This window comes from Balaenoptera musculus, chromosome 5 (genome assembly GCF_009873245.2).
Source record: "Balaenoptera musculus isolate JJ_BM4_2016_0621 chromosome 5, mBalMus1.pri.v3, whole genome shotgun sequence".
Classification (NCBI taxonomy): Eukaryota; Metazoa; Chordata; class Mammalia; order Artiodactyla; family Balaenopteridae; genus Balaenoptera; species Balaenoptera musculus.
Window position 1 is genome coordinate 87,869,180 of NC_045789.1, and position 26,786 is coordinate 87,895,965.

Here is a 26,786-nt window from a genome sequence, read left to right on the forward strand (position 1 = left end):
GTGGCCCACTTCTTGGTTTGCTTTTGAAGGGCTGTTCAGCCCTGACCTCAGTGTGTCCCACTCAGGCTCATTCAGCAGGAAAGAGAGGGTCAGATCTGCAGGGCACAGTCAGCCAGCATCGCCCTTCAGATTACTTCACTTGATTTGGTTAAATACGACAATTTTCTCCAAGTGTATTTATGAAACACAGATAGTACTCACTATGTACCAGGCACTATTCTAATTGCTTAGCTCATTTAAGCCTTGTAAAAACCCTATTAGGTAGGTATTGTGATTATCCCCATATTATTGATGAGGAAACTGAGGCACAGAGAGATTAAATAACTTGCTAAAGGTCACACAGCCAGTGAATGGTGGAGCCAGGACTTCTTATACATTGATTTTTTTTAAGGGAGCAGAAAGAAATGATTCTATTCTCTGTATCCAGGGTGGATACCATCAGACTCCTTTCTCCCCAACATGCCTGGTACTTCATGCTCTTTTTTCTATACCCAGCACTTGTCTGGATTACAGGTACGCTCGATTTGCCTGTGAGGATCCAAAGAATCCAGTTGTGAGATGCAACAGAGTTGAATTTCAATGGCCTGTTCACTGACGCTGGCTTCCACAACTGTGAATCATCATATAAATGTCTTATTCAGACAGAAAGGCTGGGTAATTAGTATTGCAGGTCACTAGTAAAAGGCCTCAGAATGTATCAAACCATCCCCCAAAACTATTTTTCCTGGCCTCCTCCATACGACCTCGTATCTCCAGTTTCAGAGGCTTGGAGTGGGCAAAGCCCTCTTACAGTTTCCTTTACATCAGTGAGGAAAACAAATTACCCTGGCAGAGCAGTTGAGGGGAGAAATCGCTTTTCTGCCATCTGCCCCGCCTTCCAAATGACTTCCATGGGGTTTGCCACTTGACATAGGCACAGGGGTCAAAAAAGATTGCCAGAACTTTGAGGGTGAAAAACACCTTAAGAAGTTTGCCACTTTGCAAAAGGAAAACCGCTTTAAAAATACAACCCTCTCCTGAAAAAAACCAATCCCTCCTCTCCCCCAGACAATATAACTATCTTAAAAAAAAAGTCCTACATTTGGAGATAGATTGGTATCTATTACCAATAGATACCCAGCAAGCGAAAATTACTTTGGGGCATCTCTGGGACATTTTAATATCCTTAATATTATATAGGGCACTGCAGAGCTGTGAGCCAATCCCCACTCCAGCTTGTTATGGGGATAAAGCATCATGGGCTATGAGTCCTGGTAAGAAGGATGCCAGGATCAGCCAGTGCCTACCGCTACCTACCAGCCTTAAATCTGTTAGAAAAATTTCCCAAAGCCTCATTTATTTTTTCCCTGCAAAGATTAAACTGCCTTCTGGTTGTCTGAGTTGTTGGGAGCATGAGGAGATAGAACTGAAGTGAAAAATTAGCATTGCTTTGAAAAGAGCTATGCCAGGGTCAGGCTCTATATGCAGTGCTGTAGAGACATCTGTGTGTGATGGGATAGACGGTTATTAATATGACCCTGTGCCCTCATTCTTCCCTGTCCACTGTCCTGTAAAAAGGAATTAAATAATAAAAAAATTGGGAGACTGAGGAGGTGTCGGAAGAGAAGATCATCTTTGTGGTCTAAGGGTATAAAGAAAAGCATGGAAGCAGCAGCACTGGGTTTGGGAGAATTTAGGAATTATCAGAGTTGCCGGGGGGTTAGGAATTGGATCTTCTTTAATTTTGTTTTGAAAGATGCAAATCAGAGGTTAAAAATATACTTAAAAAATTTCCTATGGCTATTTTGACTGTGCTTCTTTGGATATGTCCTTCTGCTGATATTGTATTGGCCACATGGAGTTAGAGCTGCAGTAAAATCAGGAGAGGAATCAGCAACAATTAATAACACATTTTCCACTGATAAGTTTTTAGGGTTCCAGAGCAGGGATGGTTACTGCTCATGTTGGGCTGTTTTTGTTCTGAAGAAAATGGGGGGAAAATAGGTGACATCATTGCTATGGTCTGAATATGTAACCCCCCTGCACCCCACCCCGCTGCAATTCATATGTTACATCCTAACCCTCAGGGTGATTGTATTAGGTGGTGGTCTGTTTCCAGACCAGTGTAGTTTTGAGAATTAAATGAGATCTGGGAAACACATCCATTCCAGCTTGTTCCACATTACAGATATTCAACAAATGTTCATTAATTCAGAATTACAGATTAAAATTCAAATGTAAACGTATTTTTGTTGCAGTAGGGGCCCTAAATGTTTCAAATGGGCAGTGGAAAACATGAAAAGTACATTAACTATTTCATTTGAACCTTACCAAAACCCCATAGTGTAGATAAGCTACATCAGCTGCTTTTTTTATGAAGGAGGGGCAAAGTGCTTTAATGTGTTGTCTAAGGTCCCACACCTAATAAGTGGTGTTGGCAGCATTCAGACTCAGGACTTCTGACTCTCCAAGTCCAGTGCATTTTTCTGCAACACCATTTGTTATGGGCTGAATTGGGTCCCTCCCCCTACCAAATTCATGAGTTGAAGTTCCAACCTCCCGTGCCTCAAAATGTGACTTTGTTTGGAGACAGGGCCTTTACAGAGGAAATAAGTTTAAATGAGGCTGTTAGGGTGGGCTCTAATCCAATCTGACTGATGTCCTTGTAAGAAGAGGAAGGTAAGACACCAGAGGAAAGGTCATATGAGGACACAGTGAGAAGGTGGCCACCTGCAAACCAAGGCGAGAGGCCTCAGGAGAAACCAAACCTGCTGACACCTTGATCTTGGACTTCAGCCTCCAGAACTGTGAGAAATTTAATTTCTGTTGCATAAGCCACCCAGTCTGTGCAATTTTGTTAATGGCAGCCCTGGCATGGCACCCGTCTTGTTCCTGTACTAGAAATGTCAGTGGCTCCCACTGACTATAAATAAGGTCTAATTCCTTAGCCCAGCATTTAGTATAATATTTAGGACTCTCCTGACTGTCTCTAGCCTACTAAACTCACTTGATTAGGACTAAAAGCTTTTTACACCCTGGTATCATCTCTCCTTTTTTGGTGATATTGTTTCCTTTCTATACCTAGGGGTTGAACTATTTCTGGGTCTTTAAGGCCCAGACCAAATACCACTATCTTCCTGGCCTTCCTCATTCACTTTGCTTCTAGGGATCTCTTACTTAAGGTTAGGTGAACAAAGCCTCTGGAGGCAGATGACCTGGGTTTTGAATTCTCCCTCTGCTACTGATGCTTTGTGACCTTGGGCAAGTTACTTAACCTCTCTAAGCCTCATCCTTTCCCCTGTGCATGGGAACACCGATAGTACCATTACATAGAAGTTGTGAAGAATAAGATAATGCCTGTAAAGCCCATTGTGAGTATCCCTCCTCCTGCAGCATTGTAAATGTCCAATGTACATAATTTATTGCCTTATTACACAGGTTTTATTATTCGTAATATTTTTCATTAATTCTTATTTAATTCTTTTTCTTATTTTTTAAAGCTTTCATAATATTTTATCTGTACTAATCTAAAAGCGCTTGGGCCTTTTAAAAATTTTTTAAATTTTGTTGAAATTTTGATTATTGAAGTCATGCATGCTGATTGCAAAAATTTCACTAAAAATAGAAAAACAAAGGGAAAAATCACTTATAATCTTGCCATCCAGAATATCTACTCTTAACATTTAATATATCACCTTCCATCTTTTTTCTATGTGTAAATGCATGGTTTTAAAACAAAAAATGTGATCATATTAATATATTACTTGTATAAAGTGCTTTTTTTCATAAAGGTAGGTATATGTCCATATTAGCAAACGTAGTCTGCATGAGTTTCACCTTGGTGGCTTGTGCTGATCTAGCCTATAGGTACGTTTTGTTTAGTTTGCATAGTTTAAAAAATTTAGCCAACTTAAAAAAAATCAGGATATTTTCCAGAAAAGTCACATTCTCCTGCTTTGGAATATCTGAAGTTCCAGCCACACTGGGCCTGGGTTCCAGGAAGCCAGTTACTGGCTAGAACTGAGTAGTGCTTTTACATTGTATTCCTGGCCCATGTAGATCCCTGGTCTCCATCATTACTGGTAATGTGTGTGTAGCATTTTCTGGCTATTTGTGAACACATTTATTCTCCTCAACTGGAATAGGAAATTTGAGGGCAGGGCCTATTCTACTTTATCTTTTAACCCTTAGACTCTCAGTGCCTCCCACTTACTTAGCTCTTAATAATTACATGACATAAATATGTGAATGAATGAACTCAGTTGTGACATCTCACATATTCACATCACTCTAGGAGTGCAAGGAGGATTCTGGACCCCACCAGAGCACTGGGCTTCTTTTGTCCCTTGCAGTGGCTCCCATAGCTGGACTCAAAGCGGGGCTCCATCCACACTGGTAACTTTGGGGAATCTGACATCTTTCTTCCAGGAGGAGCCTTAAAAACTTTCAAAAGGCAATACATGGTAACCACTTCACTTCCCACCCATAAGCAGCCAACTCTCAAGCGGAAGATGACAGCTCCCGAATAGCACAAAGAAGGCTTTCAAAACATCTAACATTGGAAGACAGTAAAGGAAAAGAGGTTTGTCATCATCTACCAGTGGTTGTGCTTGCTTTTTTGTTTCTCTTCACTGTCTTTAAGCACCGTGAGTGTCTCTTAGGAGCCATGGGGTGCATTCTGCATGAGTTCCTGTGGGTGCCGGTGCTCAGATTAGAAGCTGGATTTCGGGGACGGCTGGAATGCTTCCTCGCTGCTCCACCCTGCAGGCTGCACGTGAGGCCCAACCACAGGATGCGAGGCGGGGCCCTTTAATCCTACACCAGGGTCTTGACTTCCAAAACCTCATCCTCCAACATTTGGACTTATATAACTTATTTGTTTATTTTTAAGCCAGCCCTGTCCAAATTGAGAACACTTAAGACCCTTTTAGAGGAAATTTGGAACCCAACATTATCATTAACTGAATCAGCAAGCAACGGTTCTGTAAAAACACCAAGTGGCACAGTTCTGAGGACTTTTATCGTCATGTTCCTGGTGGAATTACATCGTGTGGTAGTTTGTCTGAAAATTGTCCTTGGGATTCTTTCCCTCTCTCTCTCTGTCTCTTCCTCTGTCTGTCTCTTGCTCTCTTTCTGTCTCTCTGCCTTTCTCTTGTAAACCATGGCCTGAGTTTAAGGGAGGCGGGGGTGGGGAGAGCTGAGCCTCCCTGCTGTGTAGGAACCCCTTTCATTTGACAAGGGACTGGGTCATTCTTATTCTGTAATTGACCACAGTGGTTCTCCAACGAGTTCAGCTGGTGGGGCCTCTGGAAGACATAGTACTCTTTGTAGAGCATGGTAAAGCAGAAAACATGATAAGACACATATCTTTGGGTCAGATCGGATGCCATTTTACAGTAGAGTCTAGACAAGAGGGAACAGGTGCCAAGAGTCTGATAAAAACGTATGTGAAACCAACAGGGACCTACTGTCTAGAACAGGGAACTATACTCAATATTGTGTAATAACCTATAATGGAAAAGAATCTGAAAAAGAATATATATACATATAGCTATATAACTGAATCGCTTTGCTGTACACCAGAAACTAACACAACATTGTAAATTAACTATACTCCAATAAAAATTAAAAAAAAAAGAGTATGTGAAGTTGTTGACTGCTATGCTATTTCTATTAGGGACAACACTAGAAACACTCTAAATGTTTAGCAAGAGGAGAATAATTAAATTACCTATGGCCATTTTCAATGCGTCCATTAAGGATTCATCAAAAGTTACAAAGACTCTTTGGAGAGTCTTTAACAATGTTGAGAGAAATGTCTATGATTTGTCAGGTTAAAAAAAGTGGAAATAAAGTCATATATGAAGTATGAGACCAATTACATTTATTATATGGACAGAGATCCTTAGGAAATACACCATAATTTTAGGACAGGTTATAGCTCTGCATGATGGAATTATGGGTAGTTTTTGTTGCTTATTTATCCTTTTCAACATCTTCAAATGTTTCCATGATGAGCATTTATTGCTTTGATTGTCAGAAAATGAAATGATTATAAGGTAGTCAACTTCCCTGGTGGCTGCAGATTTGCGTCCAAGTTTTCTTTCAATACCATTTTTTTTTTGTTACTTACTACCCTCTGTCCTCCTAAAGCTCCTCCAGTGAGGATCTGGAGGAAAAGGCTGGGGTTTAAGATGAGAAGGGTGAGACGTGCCCCTGTGCGCAGAGCCACAGCAATTTCCCTGGCGACCCGGAGGTTTGTGGGCACCTATGAGCTACATGCATTCTGTCTGGATTCCTGTCTGCAGATTCATAGAGCTTTACTAATTTAAGAAAGAAACGAGCCTGAAGGAACTTTGAATCGGCCGATCGATCTCATCTTCGGGTGAGAAAGAGTTCTAGCAGGACCCCCCTTCCCTCTTCTTATCCCCACAGCCTCTGCTTCCTTAAAACAACCCTGAGGGACATGCAGACATATTTTCAAGTTCGGGTGGGGCAGCCTGGTTCAAGCAAGGCTACTGGACTGCACATGCTGAGCTTTCAAGGTTGTCCGGCCAAGAGGCGACTGGTTTATTCCTTGGGCCAGGCAATTCCTTCGGGCCTGTGGGTTTCCTCCATGTGTGAAATGGATGTAACACGACTCAAAGCTCCTCTTGGAGCTGTGTCCCATGACCTCATCTACCACTGCCTGTGCACATGCGGTGAAGTGCTCCCTCCAGGCGCTGAAGGGTAATGTTGAAGGACTTGAGCTGGGACTCAGGAACAAGTCTTAGGAGGATTTTTAGGAAAGGAGCCAAGTCTTTTAGCTGCCAAGCATGGCAATAATTCAGTTCATTATATCCACCCACTGTTTATTGAGTGACTGTCTACATTTTGAGCCAGGCATCCACGAATCCCCCAGACTCCTTAGAGAAGCCTCAGTTTCCTGCTTTAGCATCCCATCTATCCTTTTCGTTTAAGGCCTGGATCCCTGCGTGGTGTGGAACCAGCAAGGGTCCTGAAATTGATGGGTCTGGGTTGAAATCTCATCTCTACTCTTGTCACCTTGCAAGCACTGTGGCTTTGGGCAAGTTGCTTAGTCTCTCGAAGGCTTATTTTTCCCCACATTTAAAATAAGAATAATAATGCCAGCCTCATGGGGTTGTTTTTGAGTAGGGTTGCTAAATTTAGCAAATGAAAATATAGGCACCCAGTTAAATTGCAACGTCAGACAAACAACAAATATTTTCTTAGTATTATTAGTATGTCCTAAATATTGCACAGGACATACTAATCACTAAAAAATTATTTGTTTATTATCTGACCTTCCAATTAACTGGGTGTCCTGCATTGTACCTGACAACCCTATTCTTGTGGCCGAAATAGAGGGATTTATCTGAAAGCCCCTGACCATGACCCAATGAGTACTCTTTCCTCTGTACCTTCCTCTCCCAGGGAGGGCTGCATGATTAGTTGCTTCCCGTTTTCATGGCAGGGGAAATAAAGACTGTGTGACCAGGTTGGTGGGAGAAAGGTGAGGATGCTCAGTTAGAGGGGGACGTCTCCACGGGAAGAGTAAGAGAGGAGGGAAGACATGCAGGCTGGCATGAGCTAAACCTCTAGCAAATAGTGTTCCTTGGTCCTGTGTGCCTTTAACACGCTCTGCTTGCTCTCTGCAAGCCTGTCAGAGGAGGTGACACCTTGGGGCCATGAGGGGCCCAGATGGGGATGCTGACCCCAGGGAAACCCCAGCTAGGCATGACCATTCATAGGCTTCAAAGGCCAGCTGTTGTGTTAGACAGAGGGACTTTCCTGGAGGTGATTTTTACAAAGAAGGGGTAAAGGGGACTGGGCGCCCCAGGGGCCTTACTGTGACTCGGGGGAAACCCGGGGTACGAGCTGACAGTGGCCCGTCCTTCTGCCCCTTTCTGTGGCTCCCCACCCACCAAACTCGAATCCCCTCTGACTTCAGCTCCCCCGGCTCGTGGGGTGGAGATGGACAGGTGGCAGGTCACACTCTGGCCTTTGTGTGCATCACGGGCTGCTCCAGTGCCCCCAGAAGCTCAGGGTGTCATTTTCCTTTTCTGATCATCCGAATTCCGGGTGAGGAGCTCAGCTGTCGTCGGCTTCAGGGAATTTTTCCACCAGGATTGAAATCGGGGCCAAGAAAGTGTGGGCATGCAGAAGGCATTCTTTCTACTATTCAGATGTGCTTTCTCTTTAGTTTGGGCACTAGAAAAGGCTGCCTTTACCCAGAGTCCCAGATGAAAGTTTTGAATTTCATTACAGTGAAAAAACACACGAAGAGAGGTCCTAATCTCTGCCACATTTTCCCCATCCCTCCTTTTAAAATTTAGAAAACACTTTAACATATATTATTTAAAGTTAAGAAAAATAAAATTAATTCAAGCCATGCCCAGTGCAAAAAGGAAAAAAAAAAAAAAAAAAAAAGGAAAAGGAAAAGAAAAATTTGAAGGGAGACCTCTATCTCTAGTCTCTACTTAAGGATCAGTCAGCTTGTTATTTTTATTTTGGAAGAGATGATGTAACAATTGACTATTACTTACTAAATAGTTTTCTTTAACTTAATAAACTTTCTAAAATTTTTAATTCATCCTAAGAAAGAATATCTTTAAATGTAGGATTTGATGTGCTATATATATTTCCCCCTTAACATATGAAGATAAACATATGCTATTAAAAATTTAAAATGCTCATCTGTGTATCATTTAAAACTCTTTCAGAAACACAGTTCTTGAATAACTTCATGAAGTTATTTGAAGCCAGAAATTCCTATCTATCACCCAGTTAACAATAGGCAGATTTAGTGAGACGTTTACTCCGTTCTGGGACACGCACTTTGCACGTATTAGCTCATTAGTCCTCCCAGGAACTCTATAAAGAGGGTGTTTTTATTGGCCCCATTTTATAGATAAGGAAACTGAGACTGAGAGAGGTAAAGTCAAGGTCATATCGCTGGTAAGTGAAAGTCAGATTTAAACCAGAGCAGTCTGAGTTCAGAGTCCATGCAACGCCCCCCCCCCCCCTTCTAACCTCTTAGGAAAAACAAAACAAAACAAAACAACAGGTATTGATACCACCACTTGCCAGGAAAACAGCAGGCAACAGTTCTGTTGAAGAAAGAGTTCATTCAGAATGAAATGGTAAGAGCGTCCTTCCCATAACTTCTAACGTATTGCATGCAGTTCCCAACTTGCAGAGGGGTTGGATTCTAAAAGTTGATTTAAAAGCAATTTTGCTGTCGCCTTGCTCTGTGCTCCAAGGCGCTTTGTACACACCTCTCCTATTACACTCAGCACGTTGGCCCTTAGTTGCTTACACGTCTCTCCCCTACAGGGCTCCAGGTTACTCAAAGCCAGGGGCCTTGCCTTGTATTTCCTTTGGTATTCCCAGCACCCAGCACAGCGCCCAGCCCGCGAAGACCCGAAGTGTACACGTGTTGTATTAAATTACGAGTCATTTGTTTGGAACTCAGCACACATTTCCCTAAAGAAATGCATTACAAATGGGAGTGGAAGCCTTGTGTTTCCAACTAGCCCACATGAGTTTATTTAACCTTTCTCCTAGTCTACCAAGAGTACTAATAAGTTATGCGTAGCCGTGGGTGGGGCGAGAGGTGGACGCGGAGATAGATAGAAATCTTTCTCTCTCTTTCCTGGGTCAGACCTAGATGAAATTTCACATGGGTCATAGTTCATCTTTGACTCCCCACAAACTGCTCTTTTTTACTATATCTACCATCTATGGTCATCACTGTCTCTAGGCTTCCTACTCAATATCAAGCTGTGGTCCCTTGCCCAAGTCTTCCCTGTTCTTTCCCCAAATAACCTACTTGACCCCCTTGCCGATCAAAATTCCTGTTTCCTGAATGCAGCAGAGCACAGTTGATGTCCAGGAGGAAATTCACAGATTAGCAGAAATTAACTCAATTATTGCTAATCTGTGAATGATAGCCTCTAATATCCCTCCACCACCACCTCACCCCCACCCCCAGTGCTAAGCACGTGACAGTTTATAGCACAGTAGTTAAAATTATAGGATTTGGAGACAGATCTAGGTTTGAATACTGATTCTACTTCTAAGTTATGTGGCCTAGGGAAAGTAATTTAATTTCTCTAAGCCTCAGTTGTCTCATCTGCAAAATGGGAATAACTGTAGTTATAAAGAGAGCTAATACTTTGTTTTTTGTTTTTAAACAGTTTTTAAAATTTTATTTATTTATTTTTGGCGCGCTGGGTCTTTGTTGCTGAGCGCGGGCTTTCTCTAGTTGCGGCGAGCGGGGGCTACTCTTCGTTGCGGTGTGCAGGCTTCTCATTGCGGTGGCTTCTCTTGTTGCGGAGCACCGGCTCTAGGTGTGCAGGCTTCAGTAGTTGTGGCACACGGGATCTAGAGCGCAGGCTCAGTAGTTGTGGCGCACAGGATTAGTTGCTCCTCGGTACGTGGAATCTTCCCGGACCAGGGCTTGAACCCGTGTCCCCTGCATTGGCAGGCGGATTCTTAACCATTGTGCCACCAGGGAAGTCCCTGGGTTTTTTTTTTTGTTGTTCTTTTGGTTTTTTTGGCCGTGCCAGGCGGCTTGTGGGAATTTTAGTTCCTTAACCAGGGATTGAACCAGCGCCCTCCGCAGTGAAAGTGTGGAGTCCTATCACTGGACCGCCAGGGAATTCCTGAGAGCTAATACTTTAAAAACATTTAGTGTTATGTCACAGTGCTAAGGACTTTTAGTTCATTGATTGACTTTATCTTTGCAGCAATCCCATGAGGTAGATACTTTTATTATTAACTGTTTTAAAGGCAAGTGATTCTTGAAAGAGAATTTAATGGTAAATTAATTATTATTTATTCCCTGCCTTCCTTCTTCCAAAAAGGCTTTGAGACAAAAATGCTACATTGATAAAATTTCTGACAGCACGGATGGGAGAGGACAGTCATTCCCGGGAGGAGATTTTTCAGGGCAAAGGGAGCAGGGACTGCTGCTAGATCACCCATGGCTGAAAATTCATCCTGAGAGTCCATTCCCTTATGTGGTTCCTGTTTCCACAGCTTCTTCCCTTCCTCTGCCTCTGAATGTGCCGAATCTGCAAGTGGTCCAAGTTTTTTTCTATCCCCTTTCTTTCTTTTTTAATTTTTTCACACAGCCCGTGGCAGCTGCAAGGTGGTGGGGACCAGGCGGGTGGCAGCAGCTGTTTGTATGTATGGGATCTCTGTAGTCTTTCTTTGTGAGTCAGGGGCTGTCTTTATATATCACAAGCTACCACCTGGCAAGATATTTCGTTCCATCTATGTTGTTTAAATGTTTCCTGGATGATATCATAAATGCATACGGATGGGAGGAACTTCAAGATGTTGATTTCCAGCCCCTCATTGCCCTACACTGGGACATCCTAGGGCGATTTTCTCCTCTAGCTTAGGAGACAGCTTGAAATTTGCTTCTCGGTCCTTCCCGTTTACCAGATGCGGAGATTTTAAAGCCAGTGGGGTAGGCATCTGAACAGAAGCCACAATGTAGTCCTGGAGAACACTGAGCGGAAGCTGAGTGCAGAGGCAGGTGGCAGGCTGACCCCCTCGGGCCCCCTCAGTGATGTCCAGTTGCTTGAGTAACTTCACTTCGCTGGGTCTCAGTTTCCTCTTCAGTCAAACAAGGAGGGTGGGCTGAATTATCTCTGGTCTCCCCTGAGCTTTAGGACTCTTTGATTCTCTGATAAATTACCCAGGACAGATGGCTGTTCATCCTTTGTGATGCCACCCTAGGGCTGGACAGTCCATGGTGACCCATGTACGCCTGTTCAAATGTTTCCTTATCCTTAAAACTGAGAAATTTCCCTTTATGCTAATAAAAATTTCTTGTGATTTGAGTGTTTTCTTTTTTTTTTTTTTTTGGTTGTCGTTGTTATTTGGACTTCTAAAAACATAGGTAGAATTCTATCTGTATTCCTATTTTATGGTGATACCTTTGTTATACACACAGTGACATGTCTGTTTTAACCTGGATGATGAGTTTTCGAAGACTTGATAGCAATGAAATTCTATTTTTATATGACATTTATATTTAAAAACTATTTCACATGTATCATTTCATTTGAACCTCAGACTAAAAATAAGAAGAGAAATTATACTCATTTTTATGAGGGACTTCCCCAGTGGTCCAGTGGTTAAGACTGCACGCTCCCAATGCAGAGGGCCTGGGTTCGATCCCTGGTCAGGGAACTAGATCCTGCATGCAGCAACTAAAACCCGGCGCAGCCAAATAAATAAATAAATATTAAAAAAAAAAAAAGAATTTAAATATTTATAAGTGAAGAGATTCAGGATGAATAAAGCTAAATTCCTTGAAAAATATTTCATCTTACAATTACTAAGTGAAAGAGTCAGGACCCAAACCCAGGTCTTTTCTCAGAGTCTAGTACTCAGGCCACGAGAACTCATATTAATTTAAGGCAGCACCACCAGCTGACACACCAGCTCCCCCTGCTTGAGTTTCTGCTGTGTCCTGGGTACACTGCTAGGTGCTTTGCATACTACATCTCGAATCCTTGAAACAGCTATGCAATTGAAGTATTATCACACTCATTTGAGAGATGAAAAAAATTGAAGTTCAGAGAGATCAAGTATTAAGTAACTGCCTGCTGGCTAATGTGCGCTGAAAGCAAAATTCAAACCTAAACCCATTCTTTTGACAGTGCTGCCTTTCACTTAAATACGCATTGCCTAAAATGAGACCCAATATAGTTTAATCTTCAGGATTTTTTTTAAGGCCACATGAATTATGGTTCCCTGAAAGTACAGTTAACAGAAATGACAAGCTGATTGAATCCCATTAAACCAGCTGGAATCTCACTCAGTTGCCCTTGCTTTTTCGTGTCGTATATCACTCTGCTTCTTGGGCTTTCTTTTCTAGATTTTTTTCCCATTTTTTCAAAAATATTTTTTGTTACTTTTTTTCCTGCATCCTCTTAAAGTGTCTCTAATTTTAAGAGATTGACATTTAAAGTGAGCGTGGCGTTCTTAATTAGAACTCGGATGATGACGAGTAGGAGAATGAGATTTTAGTTTGCCCCCTCCTTCCCAAATTCTGGATTACATGTCCCGAGATCATTTTTTTTCTTTTATAAATTTATTTATTTATTTTTGGCTGCATTGGGTCTTCGTTGCTGCACACGGGCTTTCTCTAGTTGCGGCGAGAGGGGGCTACTCTTCATTGCAGTGTGCAGGCTTCTCATTGCTGTGCCTTCTCTTGTTGCAGAGCTCGGGCTCTAGGCGCGCAGGCTTCAGTAGTTGTGGCACACGAGCTTAGTAGTTGTGGCTAGCGGGCTCTAGAGGGCAGGCTCAGTAGTTGTGGCGCACGGCCTTAGTTGCTCTGCAGCATGTGGGATCTTCCCGGACCAGGGCTCAAACCCGTGTCCCCTGCACTGGCAGGAGGATTCTCAACCACTGTGCCACCAGGGAAGTCCCTGTCCCAAGATCATTTTAAGTTTATTCGTAATCTATTTTCCTGACATTTTACCTAGCTAACCCTTGCCCATTTTGTATCTACATAACTCACTGTCTATTCTTAAACACTCTAACTTCATCTATGAAATGCGGATAATGTGTACAGTGTGGGGAATATGGTCAATAATTATGTTACATCCTTGTATGGTGACAGATGGTAACTAGACTAATTATGGTGATCATTTTGAAATGTATAGAAGTATCTAATCACTATGTTGTACAATAGGAACTAACATAGTGCTGTAGGTCAGTTAAACTTCAAAAACAAACAAACAAGCAAACTCATAGAAAAAGAGATTAGGTTTGTGGTTACTAAAGGTGGGAAGTGGGGTGGGGAGGGGGAACTGGATGAAGGCAGTCAAAAGCTGCAAACTTCCAGTGAGAAGATAAATGAGTCCTAGGGATGTAACGTACAACATGATAAATACGGTCAACATTGCTGTATGTTAGGTATGAAAGTTGTTAAGAGAGTAGACCCCCAGAGATCTCATCACAAGGAGAAACATTTTTTTCTATTTCTTTAACGTGGCATCTGAATGAGATGATGGATGATCACTAAACTTATTGTGATAATCATTTCATGACGTATGTGAGTCAAATCATCAGGCTGTACAGTGTAAACTCATACAGTGCTACATGTCAGTTATATCTCAATAAAACTGGAAGGAAAAACAAAGGAATGAGAATAATGATTTCTGTCCTGTCCGCATTTCACAGACTTGATGATATTCCATCAAACAATATGTAGGGAAAGCACTTGGAAAAGTATAAAGAACCATGGGCATAGAGAATTAGAGTATATTTTGCTTTTGAAAAACTTAAACTGTAGAAATGGAGCTAAATAATCAGGATTGTTCAGTGAGGCAAAGATTTGGATGTTCTGGGTTTATTTATTAGTTATGTGTATTATATACTAATTACATAAAATAATTTGGTATGTCATTAAATCATTTTACAAGGACTTTATATACATTATTTAGAGTACTGTCCTTTTCAGGCCATAGACTGACATGGTTCAGGGTTGTTTAAACAGAGGATTGATGCCTCCTCTGCTTCTCCCCACATCTCCCTGGTTTTTTGCCTGTAGACTCTTGGCTGATCTCCTACAAACCCCACACCTGGTATTACTATGTATCCTGTGTTAGCCTTCTCTTTCAGAAGTCCCCACCTCTTTTGGTATAAGGAAATATTTTTTAAATGTTAACTCTTTCTGTGCAGTTCCACGATGATAATGAACTTCTGGCAACCACTGACTGAGAAAATACTCAATGACAAAAGGATATTACAAATTCAGAAAACCCTTTAAATGGGTTTATATTTAATTGATTACAACTACATCCAAATGCTTTTGGAAAATACACAGACATATCTGAGTCATTATTCCACCAGGCATGTATATGAGCACTCAGTAGATATTTGTCAGATAAAGGCATGGATAAGAAGAGAATGAAAATATGCAGACAACGCTTGTGGTATCTGTGGATTTGTGACCCTTTTGTCATAACTCCATCCCCAACCCCTGCCCTGGGGGGAGAGCTCAGAGCTTGGAACCCCCTTGAATAGTTTCCCAAATACGCAGTATACAGTAGGCACTCAATTGCTGTGTCCTGAATGTATGTAGGAATGAATGCTACTCTTGTCTCTTAATTAGATTACAACTTTGAGGATAGCAAGTACATTGCAGGCCCTTCTGTATCGTCAGCAGAACCCAACCTTGTACTGAGAGAAAGCTGCCTGCTTTCAAATAAACCAGGAACTTGATTAGTATCACCTACCAACAGATGCATTTCTGAAGGACCTTATTAAAAAGGAAACATCTAAAATTCAGACTACCTAGAGGGAACAGAGATGTCTTTGATTCCAGAAAACTTGTGTTTCTCTGCTGGGTAAGTGGAAGAAATTATGGAGTTAGAAAATCACGAGGAGATGGGACAGGGCCTACGAAGCAGTGCTGTTGGCTCGAAGGCAGGAAGAGCATAGAAACTTTGTCCTTTGAAGCCTGCCTCAGTCTCTGCTGAGTAATTTAAGGCCGCATCAGAGAGGAGGCAATGTGACCAGAACACTCCTGTGTGGAGACTGAACTGGCAGAAGAGATGGTTAGTTTATCACGTCTTGAAGTGGCAGTGGCAAAAAGCAATTTACTGATTCATAAATCACGAACTAAACCATATTACATATTTTTATGGCCAATGTGACATCAAGAATTCATTAGAGGATTCACTCACCTCAACAACGCTGGGTAGAGCAGACCAATCATGTTAAAGAGAAACTCTTAATACGGGTTCTTCTTGGAGGCTTGAGTGAAATGAAACACTGCAGAGAGAGCCTTGTGCACCCTGAATCTGGTACCCGCTTCACCTTGCAGCAAAGGAAGTGAAAGTGTCAAAACAAAGAGAAGAAAGTCAACATTCTGTCTTAGGGGAAAAATGCAGACACAAGCTTTTTTTTTTTTTTTTTTTTTTTTAAGGGGTGGAGGGTTCGGAAGTGCTTTGATTATAGAGGATCGCTGTAAAGGCAAACAAGAAATCATCTTTCCTAGTTGTTTTTCCTGGGCTTATCCTGAAATCTGAAGCCTGATTTTTATATGTAAATGCAACCTGCAAAACAAATTACCAAAGGGAAAAAGGAGAGAAGTGATGCTACAGCTGCTTTAGGTTAATCTGATGTTCTTTCATGTTTCAGAGCTGCCTTGGTATTCCTGACCTCAGTTCTTTCTGTTGAATTGAAATCGTTGGGTGAATTGGATTCCCCAATCCTAGACAGAGCCTTAACCATAGAAGTGTAAGAAAAACAATCCCAGAATTGTAAAACGTAATTGACATTGAGCGTGTGACTAACGGAAGAAAAAGAATGAATGAATTAGCGGTGTGATCTTGGTCAAGACACTCGACCTCTCTGGTCCTTTCTAACTCTGCTTAAGTAACATCATGCAGATCTTGGACCAGTGGCCCTTGCCATCGGGTGACCAACCTGTCCCAGGCTTTGTCGGCTTTAGCACGGAAGGTCCCACATCTTGGGAAACCCCTGCTACAGGTAGACTGGGACAGTGGTTACCCTGAGCCTCTGTGACCCTTGCTATGTTCCAGGGTACACTAACGATCCAGCTCTTGGGCCTTGAGCTGCCCTGTCCTGCATCTGTCACTCCACCTTATCAATGAGGAGTGGATTGTGGTGTGTCACAGACACTAATAATCGTTTTTGCCAATTCAGCTTCCCTTCTCACCTCCTTTCTTGTTGGCAGAGTCCTGATTTCATCCTTTTGTACACCTACTGAGTGGCCCAGAAAAGGTGACTGTAACCCCAGTTCTCCAAGATGGGGGTGGATCTTGATTAATTTAAGCCAAGCATGCAATTCTAGTCTCCTTGCCAGAGACTGAGTTAGCAGGGGCACACGGTACGCACTGGTATGGTATTACTAGTTGTTGAAACTTCGAATGCTTTGTAATGGTCGGTAAAGAGATGTTGCCCAAGTGCCCTGGCTCCTGCCCCAGGATTTCTGTGCTAAACCTCTCCCTTTCAGCTACTAAAGGGTTAATGTCTAGCAGTACTGGGGGCTTCCTGGACTCTAGGTCCAGGTCTCTTGCTTTGTTGGTTCACTGCCCTTTCCTTTGTGTGTTATATATTTTATAGAATATCTTGCCTGTATGTGAGCTAATTCTGGGGAAGGGTGGCAGCAATAAGAGCTCCATCCACTTTCCTGAGGACTGTGGTCCCAGTGGCCGCTACCAGGGTCCCCGGTCCTGGGTCACGGTATGGTCTCAGTGCTGGTGTCCACAGCAGCAGGTACAGTGGTTCTGTGCCAGCCCAGTTCTACTGTGTCATTCTGGGCACAGCCTTTAAGCCTCACAGTGCCCTGATTTTTCAGGGGATACAACCTTTTGATCCATTCCTTTTCTGCTTAAATCACTATGCCAGTTAGCTTTCATATGCCCCACGCTACCCCAAACTTAGTGATGTAAAGCAATAACCATTTATCTAGCTGTGGGTCATCAATCTGGACTTGGCTCAGCTGGGCTCAGCCATGTATCTGCAGCCAGCTGCTGGGGTGGCTGGAATGGGCCTATCTGGAGTGACCTCAGCTGGGATGGCTCGTTTCTACTCCATGTGACCTGTCATCCTCCAGCAGGTGACTCCTCCAGGGACTTGATCACATAGTGATCATATATTGATCCCATAGTGAGGGCAGCCTTCCGAGGGAAAGGGAGTGGAAGTGTACAAGGGCTCCTGAGGCCCAGAACTGGCATGGTGTCACTTCTGCCTCATTCCATTGGTCAAAGCAAGTCACAAGCCCAGACCAGATTCAAGGGCTGGAGAAATAGTCTCTGCCTCTTGAGAGTGTGAGTGTAGATATAGGAAGAGTAGTATATGGAGACATTTTTGCCAACTACCACAATCATCCAGAGCTTGTATTTGGTGCTCCAACTGGCACAGCATGGTGGAAGATCAGGGTAAGGGAGACAGAAGGGGACCCTTTTCTCCTCAGTAGACTCAGGAACACTGCGGGGGAACCAGGTGTATCTGTCTAAGCCTCCTCAACTCTAGGAGTAAAGGCCTGGCTTGAGAGAGACGCATGTGAGGAACGCTATGAAATACCATCAGGCGCTACATCGATTTCCTCAGGTTTAGATGTGGTGGTGTACGATTCATCCGCACTCTTTGCCCTTCTGCCCCAGCAATCAGGACTGTTCTAGATGACAGCGCCTCCAGCAACCTTCTCACAGAGAAGAACAGACCCTCTCTTCCTATCCCTAAACCCACTACGGACACATAGTCGAGTGAGAACTAAACCGATGTTCTTTGAAACTCCTGAGGTTTGAGGTTGGTTTTTCCTGCATCATTAACTATCCTATCCTGACAGACAAAGTATTTAATGAAGTACGAGTCCTGAGGAACATTGCATAAAAAAAAGACTTTTGTGAGTAAATAAATTTGGGGACGAGGAGAAACTGTTAATTTTCCTTTGGTGTTTATTCTCTTTCTGCATTTTGGTGATAGAACGTTCTGAGTTTTGGCCTGATGCTTGAGTACCTAACCAGAGACTGCATCTCTTAGCTTCCTTTATATCTGTGTCCATATGGCTGAGTTCAGGCCAGTGGGATGTAAGCACAAATGATGGTGTAATTCCATGTTACCTCCTTAAAGGGAAAACCTCTTGCCCTGAACTCTCTATTTCGATTTCCCCTGCCTGAGAAATGGTAACCACTGGTGCCATCTTGGAAGCCATGTGTTGAGACTGGAAGAGACTTGGGCCACTCTCTGTATTGATAAATCAAAGAGACATTAACTTCTATTTTGGCCCTTGTATTTTAGAGTCTCTTTGTTATGGCAGCCTAGGACCATAACTAATATCACACTGTATCTTCCCCTTGGAGATTCATTTTAAATATACTAAAGATTCAGAGATGTCCAGTAGTAAAGAAACTAGTTCAAATCTTATTTACTGAGGGAATGCCTCCTTTTTTGTGGAACATTTATTGATATCACAGAGACAGCTTTAAAATACATTTGCTTTGGGGGATGTATTGAAATAGGCTCATCTTGGTAGCCATGGAAGACCATGGAGTTATCATTTCTAATGACTGTAAATAAGGGGCATGACACCACCCACCCCCAACCCCTCAACTCAGCTTCCATTGCTTTCTTCTTGGAAAAGCAGGCAGGTAGTAGAAAAAGCAGGAGAGTGAATGACAACAAGCCTGGACTGGAATTAAGGCTCTGTGACCTTGGGCATCCTCCTTCACCTCTCCAGGCCTCTGTGTCCTCATTTGTAAAATAAGAATACCTATGTCTACTTCACAGGGTTGTTTGAATCCTGAATTTAAAAACACCTGGCATACAAGTGTCTCTATCCCTCTTCCTATTCCCCTCTGCTTTTCCATGAAGTTTCTTTCAGGGTCTCATAATCCTTCTAAAAAAGAAGTTCACTCTCAGGTCTCCTGTAAACCCTCCCCTCCCAAGTAAAAGTAAAAGTGAAAGTGAAAGACACGATCAGTAAGACGAATGTTTTTTCTTATATTACCTGAATTCTAAAAGGGGTTAAAGAGAGAGAGAGAGAGAGAGAGAGAGAGAAAGAGAATGAATAAGTAAGTCTTAAAAGTCACAAGGAAAAGCATTAGATTCCTTTTGGGCTGTAGGATACTCAGAAAGAGAAGTGACTTTTAGTTCCTCATCTTTCAAGGATATGAATGACCTTAGGCAAGTAGTGAAGAATCAGATCTGCTTGTGGGTTTTCCTGGTAAAGCCAAGGATGACACATGGTCTTAGAATTCAAGTTAATTAGGAATAATTCAAAGTGTATTGACTTGGCAGAATTCTCTTTAGTTACCAGTCTACAAATCAAGGGAAAATGGAGGCAGCAAGTTAAGCCAGGAGGACTCTTACATTGGAGACTCCATGAGGGTGAGGTTGGTGCCTCCTCCTCACTCTTTCCTCCTCTGCAGAGGCCAGCATGGTGTTCTGTGTACAAGGAACACTCAAACATCCTCACCGACTACCTTTTCCTCGGGAATATGGAGGGTCAAACTCTTCAAAGGGGACTTTTATTTTAAGAATTTTGGGGTTGTAGGATTAAGAGATACAAACTACTATGTATAAAATAGACAAGCAACAAGGATATACTGTATAGCACAGGGAATTATGTCCATTATCTTGTAATAACTTTTAATGGGTTATAATCTGTAAAAATATTGAATCACTATGCTGTACACCTGAAACTAATATGATATTGTACATAAATTATATTTCAATAAAATTTTTTTAAAAAATTTGGGGGAGGGTACTTCCCTGGTGGTGCAGTGGTTAAGAAGCCGCCTGGCAATGCAGGGGACAGGGGTTCGAGCCCTGGTCTGGGAAGATCTCACATTGCCGTGGAGCAACTAAGCCCATGCGCCACAACTACTGAGCCTGCGCTCTAGAGCCCGCGAGCCACAGCTACTGAGCCTGTGTGCCACAACTACTGAAACCCATGAGCCTAGAGCCTGTGCTCCGCAACAAGAGAAGCCAGCACAATGAGAAGCCCACGCACCGCAACGAAGAGTAGCCCCCGCTCACCGCAACTAGAGAAAGCCCGTGCCCAGCAACGGAGACCCAATGCAGCCAAAAATAAATAAATAAATTTATTAAAAAAAAAAAAGAATTTGGGGGAGGGTGTACAGGCAACAGAAACCAAAGCTAGCTATGTTGAGGAGAAATGGAATTTATCTGAAGGATACAAGGGAAGTTCATCAAATCTAAGGAACTAGAAAAACCAGGCTTTGAAAAGAGCAGAACCAAGGCAACCCCAGACCCTCAGCAATGACAGTTGTGGGGCTAGCCATCTAAAACACTGCTGTGATGTGAGAGGGAATGTGATAGGTCCAATCTCAGACAGGATTTACTCTTGATCAAGAAACTATGACCAAGGCAATGTGACTTAGGGGATAGTGCCTAGAGATTGAGGATTTACTGTGAACCTTGCAGCCACCCACAGAACTGCCTGTGAAAGACTTTGTGCATGCGTTATCTTTTGTGCGTAACAAACTGTCTCAAAACTGTTTAAAACAACAACTATTTTACTTGCCCTTGATTCCGTGGGTCAGCAATTTGGACTGGGCTCAGCTGGGTGGTTCATCTGTTGGTTTCACTTGGGGTCAATCTCATGGCTGCAGGTATCTGGTAGCTTACCTGAGGCGGGATAGTCCAAAATGGTTTCACTCACATGTCCGGAAGTTAGTGTTTGTTACCAGCAGGGAAAGCCTACTGTTATTCCATGTGACTTCTCATTGTCTAGTAGGCTACTCTGAGCTGCTTCACCTGGTGGTCTCAGGGAAGCAAGAGAGGGCAGACCCCAGTGTGCCTCTGTCTACACCACATTTGCTATTGACCTATTGGTCAAAGTGAATCACACAGCTAAGCCTAAAGGCAAAGGAGTCAAGAAATAAATTCTTATCTCATGATGGGAGGAGGAGCAAAATCGTATTACAATGAAGAATGCATACAGGGATTGCAGACACTTATGGCCACTTTTTGCAATCCACTCCACTTTATATTGGCCTCTACATACTCCCTAAAGCAGCATAATTAATTTAAAAAATCTTTTCATTTTTTTTACTTAAAAAGTAAAATAGGCTTCTTAAAGTAATAAATTTAATCTATAGGAAGATTTAGTTTTGATCAGAAATCCCAACTCCATAATTTTCTGAGTAAATCTGAAATGTGGGAATAGTAAAAGAGACTGGATAAATCCTTAGTCTGATGTTTGCAACTCATTCTCATGCGTTTTTGAAAAGCAATTCTTTTTCACCTGATATTCCTAACACCAGATTGCCAACTTGACCTTAGATTCTATTAAAGACGACAGTAGTCATTCCTTGAATACTTACTGTGCACAGATGCTTTTGTACAATATCTTTAATTCTCACAATGCTCTGTGAAGTAGGAATTCTTATTCCCATTTTATGGCTGAGGAACTGCAGCCCACAGGCTTACCTCCTGCTTCCATTACAGAAGTTGTTCATATCAGAAACAGGATTTGAACTCGGGTCTATCTGAGTCCTTGGACCCTGTCTCTGCCCTTCTTGGCCTCTCAGTAATATTTGTCTGTGTCCAGGAGAGACCCTGAATTACATGGATGACATGGTGAAGAAACACCCACCATACTGTCTTTTCAATTTGGTCAATTTTGTGAATGGAGAGAAAATGTCAGTGTGCCAAAGGTCAAATGGAACTTCTTTCCTCTGCACCTTCACTGAAGAAACCTCTGGGCTTTCCAGCCCTGACCTTCAACCTTCACTATGGAAGGAGTTACATGCTTAAAAAGCGTTCCTTACTCTGACCCTCTTAAAAAAAAGGTGAGGAGCTCAATGACTCAGAGGGCATGGGCCTCAGGTTGACTTTTGGGTCCCCTGCTCCGCACCTCAGCTTGAGGGCTGAAGGGCTGAGGAAAAAATGGGAATGGTATTTTATTGGTCACTGTTTGGTAACTGTAGGAGTTAGTTGAAAATGGTCAAAATGTATAATTTTTGTTTAATGATTGGAATAAATACTTTTGAGGAAATGATTGGTACAAATACATACACGCATATGTATTTATCTCTCATTTCCAATGGATTATGATCCATGTTTGCTGGGAGGTATTTGGAACATGGTTTGCATTTTCCCCTGTAAATGATATTCCACAAAATAATTAGTTTCCAAACCTGTCTGTGGTTTAACTCAATGTTCTTTAAGCTCAGCCCACTTTTCAAGACATCCAGGCTCCATTTCCAAACCACATTCTCAGGGCAAAGACGTGTGTTCAGGTCCAAATCAAATCAGGAAACACACCCATCTGGGAACCAGCAGCTCCTTTGGATTCAGCTGGAAGTGGTGTGCTGTGGGTGTGGTTAAGGGCAAGGGGCAAAGGGCAGACAGGAAAACAGAGGGTCCACACAATGCTTTTTGGGTAAATTCCTAAGGGAACTAACATCCATCAAGTACCTGTGATATGCCAGGTCCCGCCCAAGGTACTTGTCAAATGACCCCATTTTCTCCTCCCAATAGTCCAGTGAGGTAGGCATAACTATCGCATTTATTCCATTTTACAGGTGCAGACTTATCCAAACAACTTGCCTAAGGTCCCAAATCCGGTAAGCAGCAAAGTCAGAACTTGAACTCTGATCTGTTTTCTTCCAAAGTGTTTGTTGTTTCTGTTCCCCATGCACGGTTGGTCTATTGTCAGAGTGGACGGTAGCTCTTATATTTTTTGTGCACTAACAAGAGAGAAGGTATGAACTCTGGGTCAGTAGCTGAGCAGGATTTCTGAACTGAGGAAGGAGTTAAGCAGGAATGGAGGAGTGTCAAGGAAGTGCTGAATACTTCCACCTCCTTTCTTCACCCACAAGGTGTTCCTTTGGTAATTGTTCATAAGTTGGGGCAGTTCACATTACTCTCTTGACTTAATAAGTGCACGAGTACCAATCTGACAGTCTGACAGTGGTCAGCACATTCATTCTACTCTTTTCAATTTCTCAAGCTCTGTGTCCTGAAGAAGTGAACAAGGATAAGGCACGAATTAGTAATTATGAAACTAGAACATGAATTCAGAGCAATCTGGGTTCAAGTCCCAGATATAGTCCTTACAAGCTGTGTGAGCCAAAATGTCCTTGATTGAAATATTTGGATAAGAACTATATATACAGGTTATGGGGTCATTGCAAGGATTAATTAAGATAATATATGGCAAGCACTTAGCATAGTTAATCCAACTTAGTAAGCATTCATTCAATGCTGGAGAACCATTTGGGGTCAATCATGTACTAGCTGTGGGATCTCATGCAAATTTACCAGTTGGGAGAGACTAGATCCTGCTGCTGTAACAACAATCTGGAAACATCAGTGGTTTACCACACAGCAGAGAAACAGGGCTTGGTCACACTACGTGGCTGTTATGGACCAGCTGAAGCTTGGCTTCTCCACCCCTCTCTAGGACCCAGGGCAGCCCCTATCTGGAACATTGCCTGTCTATGTGGCACGTGGAAGGGAGAAGCCCAACACGAGTTAGGAGACGTGTGTCGCCTCTGTGTACTTTTTTGTTGGCTAACACAAGTCATACAGCCACTCCTGAGTTCAGGAGTGCAAGGCTGGAAAATCCTCCTGCAAGGGGGGGAAACTGAAAGGAAGAAAATTGTAATTGTTTATCATATAATCATGTAATTTACCAGCTAGTCATCCTGAGTTCCAGCTCTCGGTAGAGTGTCTGCACATAGTAAGCAATCTTGAATAAGAATATTATCACTACTCTCCCAAGTGCACTTGGGGCTCCCTTTCCCCCCTGTTTGGCTTAAAGAGGTGTCAGACCCAGAAAGTCCAGTTGTGCCTTATTTAGCTCAACATCTGGAGAGACTCAGCTGTACCACATATTTGTTCCTAAATCACTGAATTGCTCACTGAATTGGCCGCCGAGCCACCTTTTCCAGACAGAAGAGGAAAAATTTACTTGCAAAGAGAAAGAGAAGGTTCCTCTTGGCTGGGCTGAGGCCTGTTTTGGAGATCAGCCATAATAAACAGAGAAGATTTATAACAATGAAGACGCCCCAAACAGAGAGTAAAATGGAATTCCAGGGGATCGGCAGGGAGGAGTGGAAGGAAGGGCTGATGTACCATCAGAAGGCTGTCATCTGCTGGCAATGTGATCTCAGACAAGCTCCTCACTTCTTTGTGCCTCAGTTTCTTCATCTGTAAAAAGGGGTGGTTGTGGTGGGGATACTGACTATCTCTCATTGAGATGAGAGGGGATGAGAGGAAAAGGAAATAATATATATGACGAGTCTTACGAACTATAAAAACCATTCCACCATGGTTTAACAAAATAGTTAAATTTAACAAAAAAGTTAAATTTAACAAAAAATACAGCCATGTATGAAATATACCTGATTATAAAAATAATTTGGTAATAAACATGAAGGTGGTTGTTGAGTTCCAAAAGCACCGAACAAATTCCCAGTTCTTAAAGCTCTTTCAAAGGGTTGCAAAGAAGGGAAAGTTATATTATTTAGGTGTTCAATTGCTGACAATCATCTGACTCTCTAATTCAGCATTAGTCCTGGTTGACTAACTTTTTCTCTAGAAAATTAGGTGGAGCGTGCAAACACAGAGACACAGCATGGCCTCCTGGAACAAAGCAAGATATACCAAGTCTTGGGGCAAGACTGAGATCAAAGGCCAGGTGGGCTGCTTGCTTGGCTGCTTGGGCCATTTGGTATCGTTTCCGTATTTCACCCAGTTGGTGTTGCTCAACTTCCACTCTCTCCATCATCAAAAAGTATTTTTAGTCCCTTTCATTACAGGAAACCTTTGGCATTGTTCACAGGGTTGGTCAGATGGAACATGAGTTGTCCAGTGTTAGTACGCCTGTAAATCAGAACTAGCAAAATCATCTTTATGTCTTGGAAGGAGTATTTACTCTCATCTGAAGCTGTGTTTCGTATTTGACCATTGGAGGGGACTAGAGCAAATGTCCCCTCTAGTCCCTTAGCATGAAGGTGGCTTAGCTCTTTGCCAGGTAGGTGGCTTCCTAGGAAATTTTTTCTCACCTGCTAAGACTGGGGTAGGGGTCCGTCTTCTTCCTCCGTGTTCCTGCATCTATCACCGTCCTTGTCCCATTATTTACACCACAAATACTTAATCAAGTAGCACTTGCTCTGTGCCAGGTACTGTTCTAAGTGCTTGAAGTGTGTTAACTCAGGAGGCTGTCACACCAAACCCTATTTTTGGAATCCCCCTTTTCAAATGGAGAAATTGAGACACAGGGAGGTTAAGTAGATTCCCTCAGGTTGAACACCTCAGACTGTTATGAAGAGTAAATAAGGTAATGTCTGTAAAGAGTTTCATACTGTACCTGGCACATAGAAGGTGCTCTACAAGTGTTTATACGCAAATATGCAGAGTCTGAGACCAAGCCAGACTTCAAGGGGCTTGACACATCTGCACCAGCTGGGGGCCAGAGGCATGCTTTCCCTACCCTAGTCTCAGCAGGTGGGAAGAAACTTCCTAGGACGCCACCTCCTTAGCCTCTCTCTTGCAGTGAGATCTTGGCCATGTGAGTCCCTGCAGAACCTGTGGTCCTCATCTGTAGGATGCATTTGATGACTGGGCAGACCTTGTCCAGGTTGCGTAACACATGACAGTTAAGTGCGGTTGTAGAAAATATGGCTAGAGAATTTGTCATCAACATCTAACTTTTAGGAAGAGCTCTGGGGTGCAGGCTTGTTTGTGCTGTGGGAGATTTTTCTCTGCTGAATTCAGAGCTGCATCTGATAAAAAGGGGGCTCATATACACACTACTATATATAAAATAGATAACTAATAAGGACCTACTGTATAGCATAGGGAACTGTACTCAATACTCTGTAATGACCTATATGGGAAAACAATCTAAAAAAGAGTGGCTCTATGTATATGTATAATGGATTCACTTTGCTGTACACCTGAAACTAACACAACATTGTAAATCAACTATACTCCAATAAAAATTTTAAAAAGGGGGGGCTCATTTCTGAGACATGTGAATTCCTAGAACCTCAGAATCAGAGGCGGTGATAGCGTCAGAAGCATGGTTTAAGGGCGTAGAGTGTACCGTTAGTGTGGGAGAATTCTTAAATGTTAACTGCAATAGCATTTGAGGGGCCAGGAAACGTAAGTTCAGTCTCTTGGGGTCCTGGGGCAGCGTTGATGCTGGAGGAGGTTGGTGAGGTGGGTAGATGTAGCAGGAAAGTGGGGAAGGGAGTCGATGAGGGAGGACCAGCCACCAGAGCGGCAGAGGTGTGGATTCCCCAGTCACCCATTTCTTGAGTGGGACA